Consider the following 12,601-nt stretch of genomic DNA (forward strand, 5'->3'; position numbering starts at 1 on the left):
ACTTGTGTCATCTTTCCTAACAATTCAGATTAGATGAGGTGATGGCAGGGATCCCCATGGAGAGACTAGTATGAGAGCCTGTCTCAGTTTTTAAGTCTGCTGCCATAGCCAGTCTCCAGATAACCACCTGGATTGACCACTTGTATAGGGCAGTTGACTACTTGATCAAAAGGCCTACTCAAGATTTGTTAAATGATGAGACATGGACAAGCACACCTTATTCTTGGTGCACCAGCCAGTAAACCATTATGCCAACTGGGTTCTGAAAAGGGGAGATACTGATGCTTCCCACTTTACCAGGCAAGTTGTGCAGTAGGTGTAGTACCCTAAGAATGTACTAGTGCTAGAGACTGCAGCTTTTTTACTGCAGAGGTGACTGCAAAAGGGGAAGAAGGAGAGCCATGAATCTCTTATCCATCCTGCAGTTAACTTTAAGGGCTCAAATCCTTGAATAGAAATGGCAGCAAGAACTTTTGACCCTAGCACAACTTAGTTCAGCACTGAAGAAAACTTAGGCAATGTCCAGAACCTAATCTGCAGCTCTAGCCGCCTCCTTCTCAAAGAAAGCATCAACAATGTTTCACCCTTTCCCCCCTATTCTGGCCAGTCCTGGTGGTGTGGTAGACATACAGCTTCAGCGAGTGGGTGAATTGGCTGACAAATCATTGAGCAATGTGGTAATGATATTGACGAGCAAAACGTGGTAGAAGACCTTTGGGATAGTTACTGCCTAACTTTAGCCAACTCTCACCTTCACCTCACTTGTAAACCAATGATGTTCCAGACTTTTGTCCTAAATTGCAGGAAGCTCTGGCCATAATGGCAGAGATAAAATTGATGGAAAGGAAGAACATACTTTTAGATCATCAGATGGTTCTCTTGGCTTTTTCAGCCAACTCTTCCGGGGATAAAATCATCTGGGGGCTGGAGATTGGTCATATCTCTCTCTCTCTCTCTCTCTCTCTCTCTCTCTCTCTCTCTCTCTCTCTCTCTCTCTCTCTCTCTCTCTCTCTCTCTCTCTCTCTCTCTCTCTCTCTCTCTCTCTCTCTCTCTCTCTCTCTCTCTCTCTCTCCTCTCTCTCTCTCTCTCTCTCTCTCTCTCTCTCTCTCTCTCTCTCTCTCTCTCTCTCTCTCTCTCTTGAACGAGTTTGTCCTCCATACACCTTTTCAAGATGGAAAGGACAAGCACCTTGCAGTCCACCATCAGGAAAGAAGACTGCATGCTTTTTATGAATGTGAAAAATACATAATTTCAGATACCTATCTATCGATCCTTCAGAAAATACCTCCGCTTCATACTCAGGAGTAGTGTACCAGTTCAAAACCCTGTGCTTCAGACTGTCTCCCTCTCCCTAAGTGTTTGAGTGTGTTCACAATCATCTATACTTGGGTCCAGTCAAACAGGATCCGCCTCTTGAGGTATCTAGTTGATTGGCTGATTGTGTTCCTTACAGAATATTTACTTCATGATAGGGACAGACTGCTTTCTTTGTCACAATTTGGGGATCATGATCATTCGGGAAAGGTAGTCATACACCCTAACAAAGATGGAGTACCTGAGAGTTGTGGTAGACACAGCAGCAGCAAGTCTCTCCTTCAGACGACTGTATCCGCCAGTAATTGGTACCACCTTGTTAAATGTTGAACGGCTGTTTCCAGCTAAGACAAATTCATACTCCTAAAAAGTACTCTGGTTTGAATAGTTAGGAAAAATACAAGTTACATTTAAAAGTTGTGATTTTTTATAACGGGGCAGTACCCATAACATTTATGTAAGTGTCCCCTTATTTTTATTGTGAAGGCTAGTAAAATTTGAGTTGGCTTTGGATACATCCCTGTATTTTATTTCAATAAGTTGTGGTGTCTGGGCCAGGTTAGGTAGGTCCTGCCATTGTTAGCTACGTCTGTTCTACCATTGTTATCTAAGTACTGTAATGTAAAAATCCATTGCTGCACACTAAAAATAGTTATAAAAACTAATGATGTTTGAAGGTATAGATGGTCTCATTTACTGGCCTACAAAGGTAATTGCCTTTGTATTAAAAGAATTTCCTTGAAAGAAATGCTTTTTAAAGTAAAAATGTCTGTTGTAGGCCAGTTTTTCACCTAAAGTACTGTTATTGCAAGTAAATTTGGTGTAACTCTTAAATGTTTACTGCAGAATTGCTAGTCTCTTCTGTAAAGATTGAGAGTGTAAAATTTTAACACATACATCAAAGTATGTTAATTAAAACTGGCTTTCTCACTATAGCATAGGTAGGTATTTGTTAACAGAAAAGGGATAATATTTAGTTGCTATAGGGTGAATTGGCTTTACATTTGGACTTGCATAAGTGTTTAAATTAAAACCATGTCCTTCACTAAAATATAGGTAGGTTTATATTCATGGAAAATTAATAGATATTTAGTTGCTACATGGATATGGATATTGCAAGAAAACTTGATGCTTGCAAGCTATAAAAAAAATGTTCACTTAGTAGTATTAGTCAGTCTAGTAGCAGAATCCATATCAAATAAATTTATCCTTACAGTTCTTGTTTAACATCAGTTATACACATGTTAATAATTATATTTGTTCCGTAATTGAAATACAAATCACGCTATTTAATATGGGTAATTACTTTCGGCGTAGCTGAAATGACGAGCCATTAGAATTTTAACGAGGGTTTACTACCCAACCGCTAGTTAGCGGGGGGGTAGGGAGGGTAGCTTGCTACCCCCCCTCACACACACCTGTGCTGAGCTCACTTTGCTCTCGGCTCGGGTGGTAGTCGGACGTGTCCGCTGTCACCCTCGCCTTCTCTGACAGCCATTACTAATCTTTTGTTTGCTTTTTCTTTGACAGAGTGGTTGTGAAGTTGGCCTCTGCGATGCGTAAGTGTCCTGGGTTACCTGACCGCCCTTGTGGCATCTATATGTCGGCGGTCGAAATGGACCCCCACACCTTGTGTCCTTACTGTAGAGCCCAACGGTGTGATATGAGTAATGTATGTGGTGAGTGCAGGGAGTGGGAGAGGTTTTCCCGGCGCCGGAAGAAGAAATCCAGGCGGGATATTTCTCCTTTGAAGATTTCTTTGAAAGGAGAAAATCCCAAGGGCTCTTCTTCCGTGCCCCAAACCACCTCCGAAGCTCCCACTCGATCGGTTTCTTCCGAGAAACTGTCAAGTGGTAGCGTAGGCCGCAGTTCTGTTGACCGATCTCGGGGTTTGGGAGAGGGAGTTGCCTCCCATAGCGAGGCAGCTCCTCCTCCTCCCCTGGGGGAGGTTTTAAATTTAAATGTAAATGTTAATGTAACTAATAATGATTTGCTGCAGCTTTGGGCTTCCTTGGGCTTGAGGGTTCGCCCTCCAAGGAAGCCTTGTTTGACATGATCAGATTGGGGGCAGCTGTCAAACAATCTCCGAGTTTAGCAGAGGTTGATCCTCTATCGTCGACGTTGTTGTGGCAGAGGCTTCTGATGAGTTGTATCAAACCTCTGCTCCTGATGTTGCTGATGTAGCTGAAGGCTTAGTTCCCCCCTCTGAACATCCTTCGAGGGAGGAACTAAGTCCAACGTCCTCTCCTGTCGATGAATCTCCCCCTCGGGGGAGTTCACTAACAGAGACTCCTCTTCGGAGGACTGCTGATGGTCAGCTTGCTGACCCCACGGCCCCCAGAGGGCGTAAAGCCCGCCTTGCTCTTCGCTGTAGAGGCCTTCCTTCACCTCACAAGGGTGTTAGTAGGCGCCTCTTCGGTTCATCATCACCGCAGTCCGCCGCAGAGGAACCTCGCCGTCGTTCGCCGACCCTTCGAGCTACATCCCTGGACCTCTCTGCAGATCATTCGTGATCTCCTTCGGTGGAAGGTCCTCCTTGCAAAGGACACGCCGTCCTTCCACCCGCCAGACCTGCTGACCTGCCGTCGCCGTTCCTGGCCGCTGATGCGCTGTGGGCGCCCACAAACCCTGTTTTTAAACGGGCAACAATCCCTTCGGGGCACAAGGAACTTTCACACAATGTGTCTAAGTCCCTTACGCGCCAGGTATCCCCTGCGCGCCATCGTTCACCTGCGTGCAAGCGCTCTCCAGCTGCTGTTCCTGTTATAGCACGCCAGCTCTCACCTGCGCGTCAGCGCTCACCTGTGCACCAAAGCTCACCTGCTCGCCAGTTCGCCACTGCGCGCCCTCATCCTGATGTGCGCCATGTGCGCCAGCGCTCCCCTGCGCGCCAGCGCTCCCCTGCGCGCCAGCGCTCCCCTGCGCGCCAGCGCTCCCCTGCGCGCCAGCGCTCGCCTGCGCGCCAACGATCTCCTGCGCGTCCACGATCTTCTGGTCTGGGCGCAAAGGGGAAGATAACTTCTTCCCCTGCTCTCCAACGCGCCATCAAACGCCGACGCGCCATCGGACCCTGCCTGCGCGCCATCCTTCACCTACGCGCCATCCTTCACCTACGCGCCATTGTGCGCAGTCTCCAACGCGCGCCCTCCTGTTGTTCCTGATGTGCGCCCTCATACGCGCCCGCGCGCAAGGGATATATCTCCTGTGTGCGCGCGCCCAACGATATCGCCCTCACGGGCTCTTCGGGATCCTGCGCGCCCCCGCGCGCGCAAACAATCGCCTTCGCACGTGCGAGCACTTATTCAGCTTGCTGTGCGCCCTCTGCAATCACCGGAACGCGCCATCGATCACCCGCGCTCCCACGCGTGCCCTCGCCTGCGCGCCCTCGCCTGCGCGCCCTCGCTCACCCACGCCCCAACGCGCGCTCTTGCCTGCGCGCCATGGCTCGCCCGCGCGCCATCGCTCGCACCGCGCGCCATCGCTCGCCCCGCGCGCCATCCAGACAAAATTCCATCGCGCGATCCCACTCGCGAGGCTGCAGTACGACGCGCGGCCAGGTCATCGTCATCGCAGTCCCCCCCTCCCCCGCAAGCACAGAACAGCGCGCTCGCCGGAGGGAGGGAGAACTCCGGATAGGTCCAGGAACTTTCCTACTTCTTTTCAGGCAGACCCTGCTTTGGTAACTCCTCCTAGGGATCGAACGATCCCCTTCCCTCCAGAGGGAGTATCTGACATCGCAGCTGTCAGTCGGCAGCCCTGGTTTGGGTCCATTGTCAAAGCGGTAGTGCAAGCTTTTAAGCCTGTTCTCTCTGAGCTGGGCAACAAATCAGTGGCAGTTTTCGACTCCCCTGAAGAGGAAGAGAGTAGTAGCTGATGTGGTGACTTCTCCAAGGGCGAAGCTGACTCCTCGGAAGTCTTTGAGGAAGGCCTCCTCCCCCCCCAGACTTTCTCTCCCTCCCCTTCGGACGAAGATTTCCCGTCCTCAGGGGGAGTCACGTGAGGTGAGGCGTTCCCCCATCGCATCAATGAGGGAAACCCCACCTCGCGCAGAGAAGTCTTCTCGGGTAGGGGTGGAGAAGAGCCTCCCACCATCACTGTTGGAGTCCTGTATCCCTCCCAGGAGGGAGTCGAAGGACTCCAAGACTATTCCGAAGTCGTCCTCAACGATTAGACCAGAGCCAGCCAAGCCCTCAGAGAATGTCCACGAGTCCCCCCAAGAAGAGCCTTGGGGACAGGAGACTTCACTGCCAGCCCTTCAGGAGGAGAGCTACAGGAGTCAAAGCATGCATTCTGGCAGGTTCTGACCCTTATGAGGAATCTCAATGGGTTCGCGGATCCAGAGATTCCTCCTCGTGAGGGTAAGGACACTGTCTTGGACCGAGTCTTTGGTACTCAAAAACCATCTAAGGCCAGCGCGGCTTTGCCCTGGTCCCAAGGGGTTGAGAGTGCCAGAGATAAGGTCGAGGGCCAGCTCTCTGAGCTGCCTGCTCCAGCCGTTCCAGCGCCGGTAAAAAAACTCCTCCCGCCTCCTCATGTCCATCAGAGGAGGTACTTCGACATCATGGAGGAAACTTGTTTAGCTCTTCCCTTACACCCACTCTTTGGAAGAGCTTACCAGGGGAGTCCCTCTAGAGAGAGACTCCAACGGGCAAGTGTCTTTCTCGGCTACGGAGAGCCTTAGCCAGGAGAAGGTGGCGAAGTGTGCCATGCAGGCAACTTCGTGGCTGGACATCTGGCTAGGGTCTCTGGGCATCCTGTTACGATCTGAGGACTTGTCCAAAGAGAGTACCAGGAAGGCCATGGAGAACTTTCTACTTTCAGGCACTCATACCATCGAGTTTCTATCCCACCAAGTCTCGAACTTGGGGGCTAATACCATCTTGAAGCGTCGAGATGCGGTGTCTGAGAGATTCCACCAGAAGGTCCCCAGCACCAAGATCAGCAGGCTCAGACATTCTTCCATCTTGGGGAGGAATTTGTTTAAGCCTAAGGACGTGGAGCAGGTGCTGAGAGGTGGAGGAAGTCCAACCAGGACTCTCTCCTTACATAGGGCTTTAACATCAAAGCCCTATAAACCGCCAGCAACCCAACAACCACGCCCCACCAAGACCACGAAACCGGCAGCGGCACAAAGACAACGGTGTCAAAGCCCTTTCCTGTCAAGGACAAGAAAGGCAAAAAGTCCTCCAGGGGAGGGAAAAATCCCAGAGGGAGTGGCCGAGGTCGCAAACGCTAGGATTGGCAGTCCCCCTGCATGTCCACCAGTGGGGGGGATGCCTACAAAGTTGCGCAAGCAGGTGGCAGCAACTCGGGGCCGATTCCTGGACAATTTCTGCAATCAGTCAAGGATATCGTGTCCCGTTCATAACATCTCTACCTCCCCTGACAGCGAATCCAGTGTCGTTGAGCTCCCTTGCTATGGGATCGGCAAGGGGGCAAGCCCTTCGGGCAGAAGTCGAGACCATGTTGAAGAAGGGCGCTCTCCAAGAGGTCGTCATCGGGTCCCCAGGCTTCTTCAGTCGACTCTTTCTTGTAAAGAAGGCGTCAGGAGGCTAGAGACCAGTCATCGACCTCTCGGCTCTGAACAGGTTTGTCAAGCAGACCCCGTTCAGCATGGAGACGGCAGACACGGTCAGACTTGCAGTGAGACCGCAAGACTTCATGTGTACACTGGATCTGAAGGACGCGTACTTCCAGATCCCAATCCATCCGTCTTCCAGGAAGTACTTAAGATTTCACCAGAGTGTTCACCCTAATATCGTCGTGGGCTCACAGGATCAGCATCCGTCTCCTCTGTTATCTGGACGACTGGCTGATCTTAGCAGACTTGGAGTCAGCCCTTCTTCGACACCGAGACAAACTTCTTGGACTTTGCCAAGATCTGGGGATCATGGTAAATCTCGAGGAGTCTTCTTTGCTTCCTACTCAAAGACTGGTATATCTAGGCATGGTCATAGACACCAATCTCCACAAAGCCTTCCCATCAGACAACAGGATAGCAAGGCTGAGGAGGGTCGCGAGTCCTTCCCTCAGACGAGAAGAACTTCCAGCCCAATCGTGGTTACGTCTCCTCGGTCACCTCTCATCCTTGGCCCGTCTAGTTCCCAACGGTCACCTCAGAATGAGATCTCTGCAATGGCGACTCAAGTCCCGGTGGAAACAAGGACACGATTCCCCAGACGTCATGATCCCTATGGGTCCTGCGGAACGGACGGATCTTCAGTGGTGGGTGACAGACGAGAACCTACGAAGGGGAGTGGATCTTCTCGTCCTCCCTCCAGATTTGATGCTGTTTTCAGACGCCTCAAAGAAAGGATGGGGGGCCCACGTTCTGTACCACAAGACCTTAGGCCTGTGGTTAGAATCAGAAAAGTACCTCCATATAAATCTGCTAGAAATGAAGTCCGTATTCCTGGCCCTTCAACAGTTCCAACAATACTTGGTGGGTCACTCTGTGGTGGTGATGAGCGACAACACCACAGTAGTAGCTTACATCAACAAGCAGGGAGGTACCTTTTTAGAGCAGCTATCCCATCTTGCAGTAGAGATACTGAGATGGACCGAAGTCCACTAGATTCCACTATCGACTCGCTTCATTCCAGGCAAGAGGAATGTGCTCGCCGACAGTCTGAGCAGATCGTCTCAGAGAGTGAGTACCAAGTAGTCTTTGGATCATCTAGTAGCCAACAAAGTCCTGACTTTGTGGGGTTCCCCGACTGTGGATCTGTTCGCTACAGCGTTGAACTTCAAGCTCCCGCTGTACTGCTCCCCAGTCCCGGATCCCAAGGCACTCTGGCAAGATGCCTTCCAACAATGGTGGGACAACATCAATGTATACGCCTTTCCCCCGTTCTGTCTGTTGAGGAGGGTACTCAACAAGACCAGAATATCGGTCAATCTCTCGATGACCCTTATAGCTCCGCTATGGCATCACGCGGAATGGTTTCCAGACCTTCTGCAACTCCTAACGGAACTTCCGAGAGAACTCCCTCCATGACACGAGCTACCCAAACAACCACACGCCAACATCTTCCACAAAGCCGTAGCTTCGCTTCGACTTCATGCCTGGAGACTATCCAGCATCTCCTCGCAGAGAGAGGATTTTTGCAACAGGTTGCGAACAGGATGTCTGGACACCTGCGAAGGTCATCCGCTGGGGTCTACCAGGCAAAGTGGAGAGTTTTCTGTGGTTGGTGTCGTGGAAGGGGTATCTCTCCACTCGATGCCACTATTCCAGCAATAGCGGAGTTCTTCGTGTATTTGCGAGAAGAAATGCACCTTTCAGTCTCGGCAGTGAAAGGCTATCGCTCGGCCTTAAGTCTAGCCTTCAGGCTCAAAGGAGTGGACATTTCTTCTTCGCTGGAACTTTCCCTACTCATACGAAGTTATGAACTTACCTGCCCTCAGTCGGAAGTGAGACCTCTTCCATGGAATGGGGTTCGAGTTCTCAGGTCTCTTAAGAGACCTCCCTACGAACCATTACACCAGGCTTCAGATCGCCACCTGACTTGGAAGACGGTGTTCCTACTAGCTTTGGCTTCGGCCAAGCGAGTCAGTGAACTTCATGGTCTCTCGTATGACATCGCCCATTCAAGGGGATTGGGGGAGGTAACGTTCAGATTCGTCCCTGAGTTTGTTGCTAAGACTCAGAATCCGGGAGTGCCGGACCCCCGGTTCGACTCTTTCCAGATTTCAAGTCTCCGTTCTGTAACAGATGACCCAGACCATCTACTGTGCCCAGTGTGTGTGATACTGCCACATACATCCGTGCGATAAATGAAATGGAGGGTGACAAGTTAAACTAGTAGGTTCTTTAAAATCTTTTACAATAAAGATAAACGGACATAAATGCGACAACAGCGGGAAGCAGGTCCATGCTTGTCGATACAGTGACCACTGAACAACAACTGACTACTATATGCCCATGGCGGAAAGAAAAGCAGTATTGACACATATAATTACATAGTTGCCACGATGCATAATGAAAAAGTGGTCTTATAGTATATGTAATGAAAAGATAAATGGAAATAAATATAATTCTTCTACAAAATAATAATAAAGCAAATGTACATTAATGTTCATAAACTGTACGTAATGTAAATAATATACGGTATAATATTAGATATCTATACACCCAGTAAGGAGTCTGAGGCTATATCTCAAAAGAACGGTTGCAGTTCGTCCCCAAGTGCAGGCATTGTTTGTGAGCACAGGGAGGACAAAGAGGAGAGTTACCAAGAATACTATCTTGGCATGGATTCGTAGGGTAATCCATTTGTCCCTGAATCTTGACCCTCCTCCGTCACATCGCCTTAGAGCACATGATGTCAAGGGGCGTAGCTACGTCCCTGGGCTTCAAAAAGAACTTCTCAGTGACGCAGGTTCTACAAGCAGGGGTTTGGAAGCGTCAGACGACCTTCACAGCCCACTACCTGCAAGACGTGACCCACAGGAGGCTCGATACGTTCTCTATCGGCCCTGTGGTGGCTGCACAACAGCTGGTTTAAACCTCAGGCTCCTTAATGGACAAGTAGCAGAAGGTTGAGGGCATTGTTACCCAGTTTTAGTCTGCATGAATGAAAAGGTTTGTCTGGCCCTTATTCTTTTCTTCATCCTCCCCTCTCTTGGGGAAAGCAGCATCCTGGGTTCTCTGCACAGCTGACCTCGAACCACTGCAGGTAAACCATGTCTCCTTGTGTTCCTGATATTAAGATAATACTGTCACGTCCCCATACCCTGACGAGGTGGTATTGGGAGAGTCCTAGCCTAAAGTTTCCATCTAATGGACTTCAGGTCAACTTCCTAGGACGAGTCACTCTTCAAACCTTCATACACAGCTTACGTAGGCCGCAGCCCTTGCACAGCAAGGTGCTAGCGAGGTGCAGGGACTCCTTATTGTTGAGTGCTGACACACTCAGATACTGAGTTCCCGGGCAAAGCCAAAAGCCAGTACTGGCCGGGACTTACCACCCTTCCTAAGGGTTGAGTCACCCATATTAAATAGCGTGGTTTGTATTTCAGTTACGGAACAAATGACAAATTCGTAGGTACAGTAGTTGGTATTTTTCCTAACTATACAAACCTTAGCTATTTAACCAAACTTGCCCGCCAGCCCTATCCCCCGTGAAGCACAGGTGTGTGTGATGGGGGGTTGGTTAGCAAGCTACCCTCCCTATCCCCCCGCTAACTAGCGGCGGGGTAGTAAACCCTCGTTAAAATTGTAATGGCTCAACATTTCAGCTACGCCGAAAGTAATTACCCATATTAAATAGCTTAGGTTTGTATAGTTAGGAAAAATACAAAATACCTACGAATTTGTCATGTTTTTTTCATTTTGAATGAGATGTTTTCAGGAACTTTTTTAAACTCTTAAGCTTGAATATCTTGAATGTTTTGGATAAAAAATGTGTATGGTTGTGGGATGTTGGGGTTTCTTATTTGTGGCTGCTGGATCAGCTCTGTTACATGTTTGCGTATTAGAATGATAATCTTATTTAAATATTTTTTTAAACTTGGGGTTGTCCTAACTTTTATGAAATCGTTGTCGTCTTTGGTTGGTAACTATATTTTCTTGCATACTGTATTGTAAATTTCTGACAATTGATAAGTTTTAAAAGTACTATAGGGATGTGGCTTATTTGCTAGTTTCTTATTGATAAGACTAAGAAGTTACTTGCTTAATTTGAGTGCAAATAATATTTTTGTTGTATCTAAGACTAATTATTTTGAAGTTCTTATCAAAATCTTTACAAATTTACTAATTTTACAGGAACATTCTTGGAAAAACATCATTGCAATTGGATCAGTCGTATGGGCGAGTATATTTATTGGGACATAAATTCCTCATCAAAATACAAAGTTTTGCAGAGGAAACTTATCGAAGAATCTAAAAAAGTTTAATGGCGTTGAATTGGGTATGTATTTTTAGTTTCAGTTTTGAGGGAACTCAAACGAAAATCTATGCTTAAATGCTAGTTTTTTTTTTTAGTTCGTGCTGTGCAATATCTTTTCATGTTACGGTACTTGATACATTAGGTAATGGTATAAAAATCATACCATATGTACAGTAATTAGATTCTGTTAATGCTTACGTATAAAAGGCTAAACGTTCACCTTGGAAAAATGTGTGGATATCTTGGTGTTTTAATAACTTCTTGTTTCAAACTTAGCGATGTACTTTGTACAATTTGTTTTTATGAACTGGAATTGACGTAAAGTAATTTGCTTAGTTATAATGATACAATGTACCAGTAACAATTAAACTTATTGATGTTAGTCATGTAGGCTAATGTTTTAACTATTAGAGTAGCTCTTCATCTTCTTAGGTTTAAGATTTAAACCTCCTTCAGACATAATCAGGAACTTACTTTTCCTTTGCTATTCTAGGCAATTTTGGTGAACATTACCCATTGACATTCGCTCTTCAGAATTTGAATTGGCTTACTCATTTCCCGATCTTCAAGTATAACTTGTAGTGTAAAATGTTTCTTGTCTACGAAGGAGCAACCAAAGAGCATGAAATAGGAACTGGAATTTGGGTAAGTGAATGAATGATTTCTAGTTTAAATATGCTTTCCTGGTACTTTGATCGCAAACACATTGTCAATTTCATGCAGTATTTTTCTTTGTTACGAAGTTTACCATTCCAGTTTTTTTTATATGTTACCTACTGTACCAGTTTTTATTATAAGTGACTAGACCAGTTCAATAGCTAATCCGATAATTTTTGTTACAACATGAAAAGTGCTCCAAAATATGGTAAATAGACTTAAAACGCATAAAATATGTCTTCATACATTATTCCTCAATGTAATACATCAGGTGAAAGTTTAGTGTGTGTAAAGTTGTAGACAATGGCAATTTTATTCTTGAAAGAGACAGTGAAATATGGAATCTTCATATTTTCAAGAGACACTCATAGCTATAAAGGCCTTCTTGGTGTAACTTTAGCATTAATTGAAAATCTTCATAAAAAAATTAGCAAGTTTCTATAACAAAAAGGGCAACTGAGAAGCAAAAGTCACTAGATATTCAAATTATGTTCATGGGTTAGTGCATTAGAATATACAGTATTGCCGCTAGCAACTCAGTAACAAGGGAATCTTCTTGGTATTTAAAGATGAGCATAATTACTATTAGGGGAAAAGTAAACATTAGCCTATATAGAAATGAAAAGGGAATTGTTAGGAATCCATTGAATGGGTTAATTAGATCTTTCAACCTAAAACTGAAATGCAAAAGCACCCCTCCCCCAAAAAAAATCTTTTGTCGACTGCTGAAACTCTTA

At 46.9% G+C, this 12,601-nt stretch overlaps 1 long non-coding RNA gene across 1 annotated transcript in view; it reads left to right on the top strand.

Annotated features, from left to right (window-relative positions):
• The window catches only part of LOC137621086 (uncharacterized), an 83,224-nt gene that overhangs the window by 49,029 nt on the left and 21,594 nt on the right, over positions 1 to 12,601 (top strand). The window contains exons 2-3 of the long non-coding RNA XR_011040110.1: positions 11,084 to 11,228; positions 11,701 to 11,852. This is a non-coding gene — a long non-coding RNA (uncharacterized lncRNA). The remainder of the gene's footprint in view (positions 1 to 11,083; positions 11,229 to 11,700; positions 11,853 to 12,601) is intronic.

This window comes from Palaemon carinicauda, chromosome 27 (assembly GCF_036898095.1).
Source record: "Palaemon carinicauda isolate YSFRI2023 chromosome 27, ASM3689809v2, whole genome shotgun sequence".
Taxonomy (NCBI): domain Eukaryota; kingdom Metazoa; phylum Arthropoda; class Malacostraca; order Decapoda; family Palaemonidae; genus Palaemon; species Palaemon carinicauda.